Source organism: Augochlora pura, chromosome 1 (genome assembly GCF_028453695.1).
Source record: "Augochlora pura isolate Apur16 chromosome 1, APUR_v2.2.1, whole genome shotgun sequence".
Classification (NCBI taxonomy): Eukaryota; Metazoa; Arthropoda; class Insecta; order Hymenoptera; family Halictidae; genus Augochlora; species Augochlora pura.
In genome coordinates, this window is record NC_135772.1 from 2,702,188 (window position 1) to 2,715,871 (window position 13,684).

General features: G+C 36.1%; 1 non-coding gene across 1 annotated transcript; it reads left to right on the plus strand.

The window, feature by feature from the left end:
• Positions 1-9,675: 9,675 nt before the first annotated feature.
• On the plus strand, positions 9,676-9,748 carry Trnar-acg (transfer RNA arginine (anticodon ACG)). The gene has a single exon. It is a non-coding gene; the product is annotated as a tRNA-Arg (tRNA).
• The last annotated feature ends 3,936 nt before the right edge of the window (positions 9,749-13,684 follow it).

Here is a 13,684-nt window from a genome sequence, read left to right on the forward strand (position 1 = left end):
ATTATAATTATACCATTTATTTACAAATAAATATAAAATGTAATAAACGTAATAATAACAAGTATAGTATAATTGGTCATAAGATATTCTTATCAATATTCTCAGTACTTTCAATGCTCTCTTAACACCGTACTTGAATAATAATATGTTTATATTAATATTATAAAATAGACGTTACAATATTACTAACATTAACCCTCTGCGGTCTGTACTATTTTAATTCGAAATAGAAAATATAAGCTCACAGCGTTTCCATTTTATATAACCTGGTGCAGTCTTATAAAATTCTATCTTGCTACTAGTGCAATAAACAATTTTTTTAATGCAAGTAAACTAGACAGAAAGCTTGCGTGATCATTTTCTAGCGATGCTTAGGTGTCGCCACTCAATTGCAAAGGATTAAATGAATTTTTAAATTCATATAGGGGAAACACTATAAGTCATCCCTGAGGATTTCAATAAATATTTAATAAATTCGTTAAACAACAGCTTCCCTTAACAATTAAAAAAAGACTATTTACGACAATTCATTAGAACAATTCCTAAGGAATATTAACAAAAATAATTGAAACTAATAAAGCTTGATAATCAAGAAACCTATATGATTTCGCGACGTAATCGAGGAGAGAAATTCGAGTCTCCTCAATCGTCGCGTTCGCTGTTACAGAATTTCGCGAACGAATCAATTCGATGGCTCATCGTCGTCAACCATAAAGACAGTCTCGTTCCCTTTCTCCCGTGGCTGGCTTCCGGCAACCATCCGCAGTGTACAGAACCGACCGTACACGCGAATACGTTCGCCTGGAAGAGGCTTTCAGAGATGGTCCGCGAAAAGTGCAGTTTCCCGCGGAGTGGCATTCCTGTTTGCCCGACAGCTGCACACACGCGTCCCTTTTCTTCGGGATTACTTTGCCACCCGTGTCTCTCTCTCTCTCTCTCGAATCCGACCACCTTCTTCGCCGGCATCGAAGAGACGCGTTCGAGGGAATTCGTACACGTATAGCCAGCCACGGGCGACTGTTTGCCCGGCGACAATTTTATTCGTCGACGGGCAACCGTGCGACGAGATTTTTCGGTAAACCGTTGGACCCTTAAATCGCCGACGGATAAGAACACGCTGGTTATTCGCGGACCTTCAGCTCTCCCTCTCTCTATCTCTCTCTCTCTCTCTCTCTCTCTCTCTCTCTCTCTCTCTCTCTGTTCAATGCTAAATGCGTTATTTGTGCGAAAAAGGCGACGCTGTTATCGGATCGCGGTGTAATTGAATTTTCGGAATTTCGCGCGACACGAAAAGCGCTTCGCGGCGAAGCGCGTTCTAAAATGGACGCCAACGAAGGTTTCGACGAAGCTTTTTGGAGCTATGATATAAATGGGGGGAGAAACAGAAAATTTTTATAGTATAATATATGTATGGAGTATATAGTGTGTAATATAGTATATAGTATATATTATATATACATATATATATATTATTTATATTATATATGTAATATAGTATATAGTATATTATAATTGTATGTTATAATTTTCAAGTATAATATACTGCTACTGTAATGCATACATTGCTCACTATATTGAACTATATAATATACTATACGTTAATCGTACAGTATCACTTTCAAGTACTATATACTGTAATGCATGCATTATACTGATTAAGAAATATATTGAGGAAGAAATTGACAGCACTTCGCTTTAAAAATATCATTTCCATTAATTAAAAAAAAACCTTAATTCCACGAAATTTCCTTAGATTATATCAAGCTTACTCCAAGCCTATCAATTATTAAAATAAAACCTAAATTAAATTAAACTTTAATTTCACAAAATTTCTCACGTTCCCTATTTTTTGCTAAAAAGCAAAAAGATTCGAAACTAAGCAACAAAATTCGAAACCAAGCAACAGAAAGGTCACGGTTCCGAAAAGGGTTATCCGCGCTATCACATCGTCGCCGGCTATCTATTTCTCCGCGGATGTCGCATTAAGCGAAAGGATGAATACGCGCGTGTAACCCATTGAAACGCTATCTCTACACAGCCATGGTAATCAGAGATAAGCGTCGTTTATCAATGAGCGACTACCGTAAACAAACGGTTAAAAGGCGTCGTTAATTCAGCGCGGCAACTATAAATAAACTGAGGAGATCGGCGTCCATTTTGCTACAGTGAATCATGTTTCATCGCTTCCGGAAATGTAAGTGTCGTCGTCGTCGACGGGACACGCGAGAAATTCCACGTTCTTCGGGAATTCTTCTCGCCTGCTTCGGGGTCTCTACCTCTTCCATAATTTATTCCACGAAAAGGTAGACACGAAATCGTAGTATCGTTCGCATGCGACGGGGGAACCCCCGTGAACAAGGCATATATTTGCTCGGTCTCGAGGTTCGTCAGACGATTCTTCCACCAATGGCGAGTTTAAACAATAAGAATACGCGGAGAGAGACTTTATTGTTCGTTCAGATTTGCAACAGAAAAAACGAGAAAGTTTTGAATGTTATGGTGGAGGTCTCGAAAAATCATATAAAAATTATATAAGCTGTGGCAATTTTATTTGGTATAGAAGGAACAGAAAAATATTAATTATTAGCACGTATGCAATATTTATAATATTGCTTTGTATTTTCTCTGTGTATATTATGTGACTGAGTTCTTTCTGTAGGAAGCAAAATTGCTATAGGAAATTATTCTTTTTGCGTAGTACTCTTGACATAACCTCTACCAATTTCACTTGCTACAGAAAAATGACAAAAATATAAATTATTACTACATATGCAATATTTATAATTTTATTCCGTATTTCCTTTATATAATGAGGATTTATATTGAAGATTTCTTTCTGTATTAAATAAAATTGCTACAGAAAATTGTTTTACTTGCGAAGTACTCTTGACATAACCTATAGCAATTTTATCTGCTACAGAAGTAACACAAAAATATAAATTATTACTACATATACAATATTTATAATTTTATTTTGTATTCCCTGTGTATAATGATAATTTAAATTGAGATTTTCTTTCTATAATAAGCAGAATTGCTATAGACAATTGTGCTTCTTGCATAGTACTCTTGACATAACCTATAGCAATTTTATTTGCTACAGGAAAATGACAAAAATATAAATTATCACTATACATGCAATATTTACAATATTGTGTATTTCCTTTATATAATGGTAATTTATATTGAAGTTTTCTTTTTGTATTAAATAAAATTGCTATAGCTCTATTTTATAAATAATATACTACGATCTCAACAAATAATACGACAACAAATAATAAGATCGTTCTAATTTCTATCTAACAATATTTTTTTTACAATAATTAATTACTAGAATATGCAATCTATAGAACAATCATCAACCCACAAAATTCGCGTCCTTATTAAATAATTATCCAGCCGTAAACCTCGTTGATTTCGCAGCGGCAACGATTCGTTTACTCTCGAATTAAATCGTCGCGGCGAATTTTCCCATCGGTTCGCCAAAAATTATCTCATCAGATTTACAAATCGCGTACGGCGTCACCCGAGTATCCGGCGGCCGAAACGCGAAAACTAACATCCGTCCGTTGCATTAAACAAATTTGCCCTCACGCGCGCGCACGCGCGCGGGGACGTACACGCCAATAATAATGGGTACACGCGGCCAATAAATATCGAGGGAACCGCAGCCCGCCGCCGCGACCGATAAATCACTTTATTTCAAAACCAGAGAAAATGAAGTGGCCGCGGACAAATGTTCCTCTCTCGCGCTCTCTCTCTCTCCCTCTCTCTCGCGCCGCTCTCTCCTATCTCTCCGCGCTGGAATAGCGTGTAAACGAGAGACAAATTAATTCGCGCCGCCGCCGCGGATTTCAACCCGAAAATGTTCGACAAGTCGTTTCGACGCCCTCTGTTTTCCACGATTGAATTCGCCGCGCGCTTAAACCAATTTTTCATAATAATAAAAGATGAAACGGATCGGTTTTGCCAGAAAAATCGCAAAAAATCGCCAGAAAAATTTGTCGCATCGATCCGTAAAGAATCAATTGTGCGTTCTATAGTGACGGAACCGCGCCGATCGATTTTCCGATTAAATGATGGCTTAAACAATCCGATTAATTATTATTTTATTTCAGAATATAGGTCGTCGATAATTTTGATGAATAAGTCGAATTATTCAAATTAGTCGAATTATTCTCCTTTGTTATCAGAGCCAAGTGTTTGAAGTCTTTTTAAATAGGTTAGGTTCGCACGTCGCACGATTTTATTGTTTAAAAGAAGTCTGTTTTGCTAGATCGTATGTTATAGTACACTATACTAATATAATAGGAAGTATATTATATCATAGTTAGTATACTATAATATAATATAGTTAGTATACTGTAATAACTGTTATATGTCACAGTATATTATACTTGAAGCTTGTTTTATGCAATCATGTTTAGTACAGTATGTAATATAATGTAATAAGCAATGTATATTACAGTATCAGTATATTGTATTTCAAAGCTATACTGTACAATTATGTATAGTATATTATATAGTATAATATAGCAACAATGTATACATTATTTACTTAACAATATTCCATTAGTATTTGAACTTTAAAGTATTTCACTAGTACTTTACACATTTTATATTATATTTTATATTATATATTATGGCATTGCATCAGTATTTTACTTTTATACTATCTCATTATTATTTTATACATTCTATTAACAATACCGCATCAGTAATTTACCTCTACGTTATCACACTAGCATTTCATAATCTTCGAATTACATTCCATGCACCTTCGAATCTTATAACATTTACAATCAACAATTTATTATCCAGTATATAATATACATTACAAATTATATATATCATAAATAACTATAAAAACAAGCTCGCAAATTACACGAAGCGTTCCGATACAAGCCTCCGCTCTTCCTTGAACTTCGTCGCCGCCGTAAAAACACGTGAGAAAGCCTGGTAATTGATGCAGCGGCGGTCGTTAAAGGGTTAACAAGGCAGGACTGTTCATCGATCCCGAATCTGGACAGCCGGGCGTTCGGCGTGCCGTCACGAGTTTCCCGGTCTACGGAGAGAGCCACCACGGTCTCGCTGATTTTAAGATCCACGACACGGAATAACGTTCGACACGTGACCGGTGTGTAGCCACGGCTCTTCATCGTTTTGTTATACCGTGATGGGAAGGCTAAAGGATCTCTCGAGACACCGTGCTCTTCCTCGCTATACTATAGTACACTGTAGTATAGCGTATTACTTAAATAATAAAATTCTTTGTAAAACTCCGTTTGCGACTTATTCCGTTCAAAAACTGTAACAGTATGTACTATACTAGAATATACTATATAAAAACTCTAACAGTATATACTATACTAGAATATACTATATACAAACTCTAACAGTATATACTATACTCTAATATACTATATAAAAACTCTAACAGTATATACTATACTAGAATATGCTATATAAAAACTCTAACAGTATATACTATACTATGATATACTATATAAAAACTCTAACAATATATACTATATCATAGTATATTAGAGTAACTATAAGATAAGACTAAACTATAAGGCTATAACTAACTATAAGAGTAAAAACTCTAACAGAATATACTACTATAGTATACTATAGTATAGTATATACTATATGTAGAATATATTTTATATATTTCAGGCTGAGAAGTGGCAAAGCATGACTTATGTTTTTAGCGACGCAGTGTTTTAACAAAATTGATACACAGGTCAGTTTAACCCTTATAGTACGGAGTGTACTATAGTACTTTCGGTCCCCCAAGATTACTTTTTCTTTAATAACTTCGTAAATAATTTCTTTCTCCCTTTTTTTCCATTTAAATAGTCGAGTTCTAATTTAAATCCTGTATAAAAACTTATTAAAAGGCATTCTATTGTTAATTTATTTACAAATTAAGTTTTTCATTAGGAGGGCATAAATTACCTTACCGAGTACCCTAAGGGTTAACCAGTGACTCACAGAAAATATTTAAAATGTTTGGGGCACTGTATAACCAATCACAGGACAACGCTGCACACCGTTCGACGATTTGCTTTTTTATTCGAGCCGACGTGGATCGAGCATCGGGCAACGTCCGGACGCCGTCGAGAACTTCCCTCGCGGCGTCCCGACGTCGACGGAAACTTAAATCGTAAAAGTTTAATAGGGGTTGCGGAAACCGCGCGTTTTGCCTGCGCGCGCGCGTGCATCGAAACCGATACACCGCCCACCGACGTTCGATTTCATTTCTACCCGGGCCGCCTTATCGCGCGCCGCTGCTTTACCTGCCCTCCTCTAATTAGATCAATCGGCCCCGGGTGGAAACGAATCGGGGGGGGGGGGGGGGGGGATCTACTTTGGAATTGAGATCGATCGCCGGACGCGGCGATTTTCCGAGGCGGAACTGATTTTTGTTGTCACGGAATTATGCTAATTGTAATAGCGTCAGAGGGATGTTTATTTGCATGGTTTAAAGTGTTTAATACAATAATATTTAAATTTAATTTAAATTATAATATTTATACAGTTTTATTTCATTATTATGGTTATTCAATTTTATCTTTCGTTTCGAGTGATAGAGAAATTGAAAGAATCTGAAATTTCAAATAATAGAGAAATTAAAGGAATCTGAAATTTCAAATAACAGAGAAATTAAAAGAATCTTAAATTTCAAATAATAGAGAAATTAAACGGATTAAAAGAAAGTATTCTCTTTCTTTGATGTTAAAACAAATTTAATTAATTTAATACCACGTTGTATTAGTTATACGAGAAGTTGTATTAAATAAAATCTAGGAGACTGCTAAAAAGACAGTGGAAACTGTTAAAAAATGATTGTATACCAAATATTGTTATATTATCATCTTTTTGTACGCGATCGAGGAAGAGTCGCTTTTACTAGGATAATAACTATATTAATTTTATAAAATGGTCCTGAGACACGGAACGCGCCGCGCGAAGAGAAACTATTAAAACGACAGTATAAACTATAATAAAGTCCATATAGAAACAATTAAAAAAACAGCACAAACTATTACAAAACCACTATAAATATAAAACCAAATACTGTCATCCTATCATCCCTTCATAAACGATCAAACAATGCTAAGATCTCTCCGCGACAATAATCGTATTAATTCCTATAAAACGATCCTAAAACAGAACGCGTGGAGGGAAACGATCGGCCGGAAAATTCTAGTTGGAGGATTTTCATCGAGAAAGGCAGAACCGGTCAATATTTTTCACGGCGTCGTCGAAAACGGAAGGACTACTTGGCAAACAGGCTGACGATTTTTCCCCCCGAAACTTCGGCTTTAATTTCGCCGGCGCAGGGGGGGAGGGGGGCCGAGTAAGACTTTGGCGGATGAAGTTTCGAGCACAGGAGAGAAACGGCGGAAAGTACCGGCAGAAGTCCGGAAGGACCGGCAAGAGAGAGAAAGAGAGAGAGAGAGAGGGAGGGGGGTAGTTTCGTTCAAACGACGAACCAGCCGGAAATTATTCGAGAGCCGGCCAAGACTTCTTCATTATTGCGCCTTTAATGAACCTTAAAATATTCTACGGCGGCCGATCGCGAGACGTCGATTCGTCGAGGTGCGCGCGCCGTCTGGAAAACTGCTGGGGAAACATTCGAAATTAATGAACGAGAACTCTTTGCACCCTACGGGACCATAGAAATTGTGGCATAGTGTTCAGAAATAATGTTTATATCGTCAAAGTTTAGATTTAAAGTGTCAGCGCCGATCACTAATATTCTTTATGACACGGACGTACCTAGCCGGCTATTTTTGAGATCAGGACTTAGGCTAACATCTGCCATGCAATTTAGATTGAAATTACTCGTCCCGTCGAGGGAACGCATACTTTATCGCTTAACTTTTGGATTTCGCTTCTCTCTTGGACTCGAAATATTGTTAAACTTTGAACTATCGTAACTCTGTTAAAAAAAAAACGAACAATAATGAAAATTAGCGTGTTTTGTAGAGCAAAGTCTCCTCTTTAGATTGCCCTAGTCGTTTGTTAACTTGACGCTTCGGGAGCACCGATAACGTTCGGAAAGCCAGGAGGCCAAAATCGGCCCGTGGAGTCCGATTTAAATAGGCTGTAATTTGTATATCCATTTTCAAGATGCTGTAACTTTTTTTCCAAAAATGGTAAAACAATGGGGCTTCCATATCCCAGCAACTTCCCAAAAGGACGCGCCGAGGCGCGAAGGAAGGGCGCCTTCTTGAAACAGACTCGCCGATTGGTTATTGCCAAAATCATGGAAAACTGACTTGCCAAAATCACTAACCTACACTATTTTAGAGATTCACAAAACCCAAAATTCCAATTTTCAAGCACTGGTAATTTTCTCCAAAAACAGCTCGCAATTTTACCTTCAATCTTCAAATTTCCAAACATCATAATTCTTCGAATGTTGAACTAATGAGAAATGAAATAATTACAGGAATATTTTCACTCGAGATTTAAGCGTAGGCGGTAGCCGAGGGATCATCGATCTTTCCGGAGGATGATGGTTCCTCGTCAACTGCCTTTCCCAAGACTATTTTTCTTCCTTGTCTCATTTTCATAAATCATCTTTCTTCTGCCTTCGAATATATTGCAACGTAAACGCTAATTGCAGAGCGAGAGAGAGAGAAAGAGAGAGAGAGGAGAGAGATGTCTGAAGTTCGAGAAGATATATTGACTCCTACTATGCCAATCATGCTTCAAGGTTCGAAGTCTTAAGCTTCTCTGAATTTGCAACACCATAAAGGACTTTTTTAAATTGCAAGGACTCGTATTTGAACACCTGTTCGGGTCTAATTACATTTTCAACCCTTTGCGGTCGTACGTCTACTTTTAACCACCGAAGCAATCTATTTATAAAGCAATATTTCATTTGTCTTTCATTCTTTTTATATGCAATTCTAGTGTTACTTACATCTAAAGATTAAAAAAGGATTAATAAACTATATTTTTCCTTTATAATATTGTATATTACAGGGTTTATGCAAACCCTATATTATAAGGGTTAAAATTCGAAAGTTGCTAAAACACTAAGAGCACTATTTATTACAAGTTAATAATGTCTAAACAATTTTCCAAAAAATCGAAAAAAAATCTCATCTTTTTCAACAGTAATTTATAACAATTTCTGTATAACAACTCATCGTTTTTAACTCATTTATTTATGAGCATGAAACTTGAAAACATGAAAAATGCATTCTAAAGTTTCTCTTTCAACCATAAATTGTTCCAATTAATAATTCTAATATTAACACTAATTAATAATAATTCTATTAATCGCCGATTAATAATTATAATTAACCCCAGCTTCTTCTTCACTAAATCACAGTGCTTTCTAACTGGTTCCCAAAATATTATTAAAATACTCAAAAACGACATAATCACCACCATAAATCGAGAAACAATCTATGAAATATATCAAGGGAATTTCGCTCTATATTCGCGGTAATAAAATTTTACGGTCGACCTTAAATTTTCAGAACGGTGAGAAGCGCCGCGTTTATTATACTTATTTCATAGTTTACCGAGTCGTATATCCGGAGATCTCTGTCGCGAAGAAGTTTCACATTAACGGAAAATATCTACTGTATATACGAAGTTTCTCAGAGAACCAAGGAGAGCGCGAAAATAGGGGGTTGGCATCGAGACGGTCCTGTGGCGCAACGGATAACGCGTCTGACTACGGATCAGAAGATTCCAGGTTCGAATCCTGGCAGGATCGAGTTATTTTTTCCATTCCAAAATCCTTTTTTCCATCGAACAATTTCTAAAGAAGCTCAATACTTTAAATCGTTCCTTTTTTTTAAATCGCAATTTTATTTCAATATTACAGGAACGATGAAAATAGTTTTGCAAAGGAACGCTATATTTTAAGAAATATTAATGTTAATATTATACATTTAATATTAAGAAATGAAAGTGTTAATATTGTACTTGTACAGTAGTCTATATTATATTAACACGTTACTGTACCATTTTCTTTACAATTGCTATGATTAGAATTTGTTTTCTAATTTCTTAAAACTAGAATCAATTAAAATTAATTTCTTAAAAAGGAATTTTATATTCATCACGTACCTGCATCTATTCAAATGTTTAAATATTGTTGACAAGAGAATAAAATTCCTATTTAAAGGAACGTATAAACATTCATACCTAACAACTTTATATTGTAAATTAACTGATAATTATATATCTCAGTAATTGTACCATATTCTGACTTAGTTTTTTCAGAGAAACGTACATTCCTCAAAATGTTGCACTATAGTAAATTAACTCCCCATACTAACTAATAAACATTAATGCAAAATAACTAAATAAACTAAAAATAAAGTCACTATGTCCCCTGAGAGTCGCCAACGGAGTAAAAAGGGTTAACGATCGAAAAACAAGGCTCCCGGCACACAAAGGGTACATAAAGGGTTGCAACATGGCCGACAGAATAAATCTAAGGTGCACAGTCATCGAGGCCGCGATGATTTCGGCGTTCGCGAGACTTTCGGCTGGAATAAACGACAGGTAAGCGAAAAGGGAAAGCGAGAGACGGCCGGTTAGGTGCGCAAGCCGTAGATCAGAATTTTATGGGCGACGCTGCGGCTCGTAGGGGTCGCGCGGAAACCCTGAAGGCGGTCTTGGCCGTGTCGAAAAACATACATTCGGCCGAGTTGGTCGCGCGCGCGCGCATCGCCGCTATAAATCTTCGGCTTTATGTTACGATCCTGAAAATACACCGCGAGAAGAGGAGGCTGCTTGCTCTCTGGCGACACGCCAGCCGGATCACCGATCCGGCGGCCGCGTTTCCGCGTGGACGCGTTATACGGACGCACCGGACAAACCTAACAGCGTCGAGAATAAACCCGGGTCGCTCGTGCGACGGCTAAATTGAATGTGGCATGTTTTCAATGAACTCCTTCGAGCGCCGCGTTCTCGAAATACTGTGGATAGAATGGGACATAAGAGCATAGGAATGATAGCAATAGGAATAATAGCAATAGCAATTATAGCAATAGCAATTATAGCAATAGGAATTATAGGAGTAGGAATTATAGCAATAGGAATAATAGTAATAGGAATTATAGCAATAGGAATTATAGCAGTAGGAATTATAGCAATAGGAATTATAGCAGTAGGAATTATATCAGTAGGAATTATAGCAATAGGAATTATAACAATAGAAATAATAGCAATAGGAATTATAGCAATAGGAATTATAGCAATAGGAATTATAGCAATTTCTGAGCGACGCGTGACGTGGTCCTCTTTAAACAATTATAACTTTCAAATTGATTTTTATAAGGACACGTAATTTTCACGGTTATTTAGAGCAAGCTGTATGGGAAATATTCGTCTTTACTGGAACACGGAGACTGTTGCAGGTTAAAAGTTATTGTTTTTTGAAGATTTGCCACTATTCGGTCAGTGTTACTTCATATATTCATGTATGAATATGTGATATATATAATGATATAGAATATATTTATAATATAGTATAGTATACTATAATATGAAATGTACTATAATATGGAATAGTATACACAATGTAATAAGTAGGCTACAATATAGTATAGTATGCTATAATATGAAGTATTGAAGTCTAAAGTGTACTGTAATATGCACAGTATACGCTCTCTTCACCTATGAAATAAAATATACTAAAAAAGCAAAGACATTATCTACCAATTTATAGTGATTCACACTAAATGATCCACTTTTCCTAAACATAAATATTAAAAGTAATAAAATATTTATTTTACCATTACACTATTATATTATATATTTACTATCATTTTACTATTTTGCTATCATAATACAATAATCGAAATACTTACCAATTAATTTTATTATTATTTTCAAAGACAGAAGAGATCTATATTATAATATTCACGAGTTTTTCACTTTATTTCGTTCTGCGAATCAATAACGAAATAAATTAGTAATTAAATTGTGTAATTAGGAAATACGAATCCTTGTCGACCAATCGAAATTATTATTATACGGTGTAATCGACATACCCCCGGCGAGAGAAATCGTATAGAATACCAAAATGTGTACGCGAGAAACAGAACGTTAAACTGTAGTATCCCCCGGTTCAATTACATGCATAATGAGAATCTGCATTTGATGCGCGCACGGTCCAATATAAACTATCAACTCGGAGCAATCACGGAGTGAATTGCCGGATCCGATAATGTTCGAGTATTTCAAAATATATATTAAGAGACCATTAATATTGATGGGAAATGAGGTTCACCGTGTCGATGATGAAATAAATAAATACGAACTTATTATACAGTTCGTATATTTATTATATTATTTTTATTACTATTATATTTTGCTAATACAATATGGTAATTTGTTTAATTTTAATACATATCAAAGTATGCGTTGTTGCTACTATTACTATTATTGTATGTAATAGTAGCAACACGTATTTCTATATGCATTATATGCATATAAATTATTATTAAAATTACATTATGGTATATTTTATATCACTATTATTCTAAATTAAATTATACAATGTCAGACTTGCTAGTACTATGACCGCACAAAAATATAATAATACTTAATAATACCTAAATACTGTATATTATCTGTCACAGTAAATCACCAAAAAATTCACTGCAAATTCTACTAAGCAATTGATTGTAAAATAAGAAAAGAATTTAAATACACAATTAACCCTACTTTCCAAATGCTTTTATAAATAACTATACACATCCTCCATTGCACAGACATAAAATATAGCACTTCCGAAATCAGCGAAACACGCATTAAAAATAAAATCTCCAAGAACAGTCCAACCACGTGCTTCAACTAATTAAAAACAGCGTCCAAAATGACTGAATAATAGAACAGTCAATTATTGTCTAAACAATAATTATTAATTATCATTAATAATTTTATTATTCCCACTTACTAAATAACTACGAAACACATACTCCAGCAGCATGAAGGGTCATCTACAACAACCCTTCTCCGAACAATGAATTACAATGGCCGCGTAAATCCAGCGACGCTAATTTTTCTTCGTTACTGCTACCGCGATCGGCGGAGTAGGTGGCAGCGAAGGGGGTTACGGTACGCAGAGATACGGATCTTCAATTATTGCAAATGACGATACCCGGATTAAACGTCGTCGGCGCGGAGACCCGGTCACAGGAAATAATTCCTCCCCCATCGGGGCAAGAGCTTAAACTGTATTTGCATAGCCGTGACACGGGCACGCCGGTTGTGTCCGAGCAACGGCGCAACTGAAATAAGAGACTCCACTTAAGCGACAGATTTATGCGAACAGATATACGCGTTTCGCAACAAAAGAACCAGTTTTTTGCGGGAGCCACTCGCATGACGCGCCCGCTTGTTTGTGAATTATGATAGCCGACCACCCCTGCCGACGCCACTGCCACTGCTCGAGCGCAACTCGGTTTGGTTTATAATTTCGCATTGTTCGCGAAAGTAACGCTAACTGTGCCCCGCCGTCTCGAATAAACTGCTACACGGCTTGCGCCGAGGGAAACGCAGCGCGACACTTTTAATTCTGCTTCGATAAAAACGATATAGTTGCTGTATTTACTATACTGTTGCACGCGGTCTGATGGCATCGCTTATCTTACGATGTTTAAACTCCGACATTTTTTACGGCAAAAATCAATTA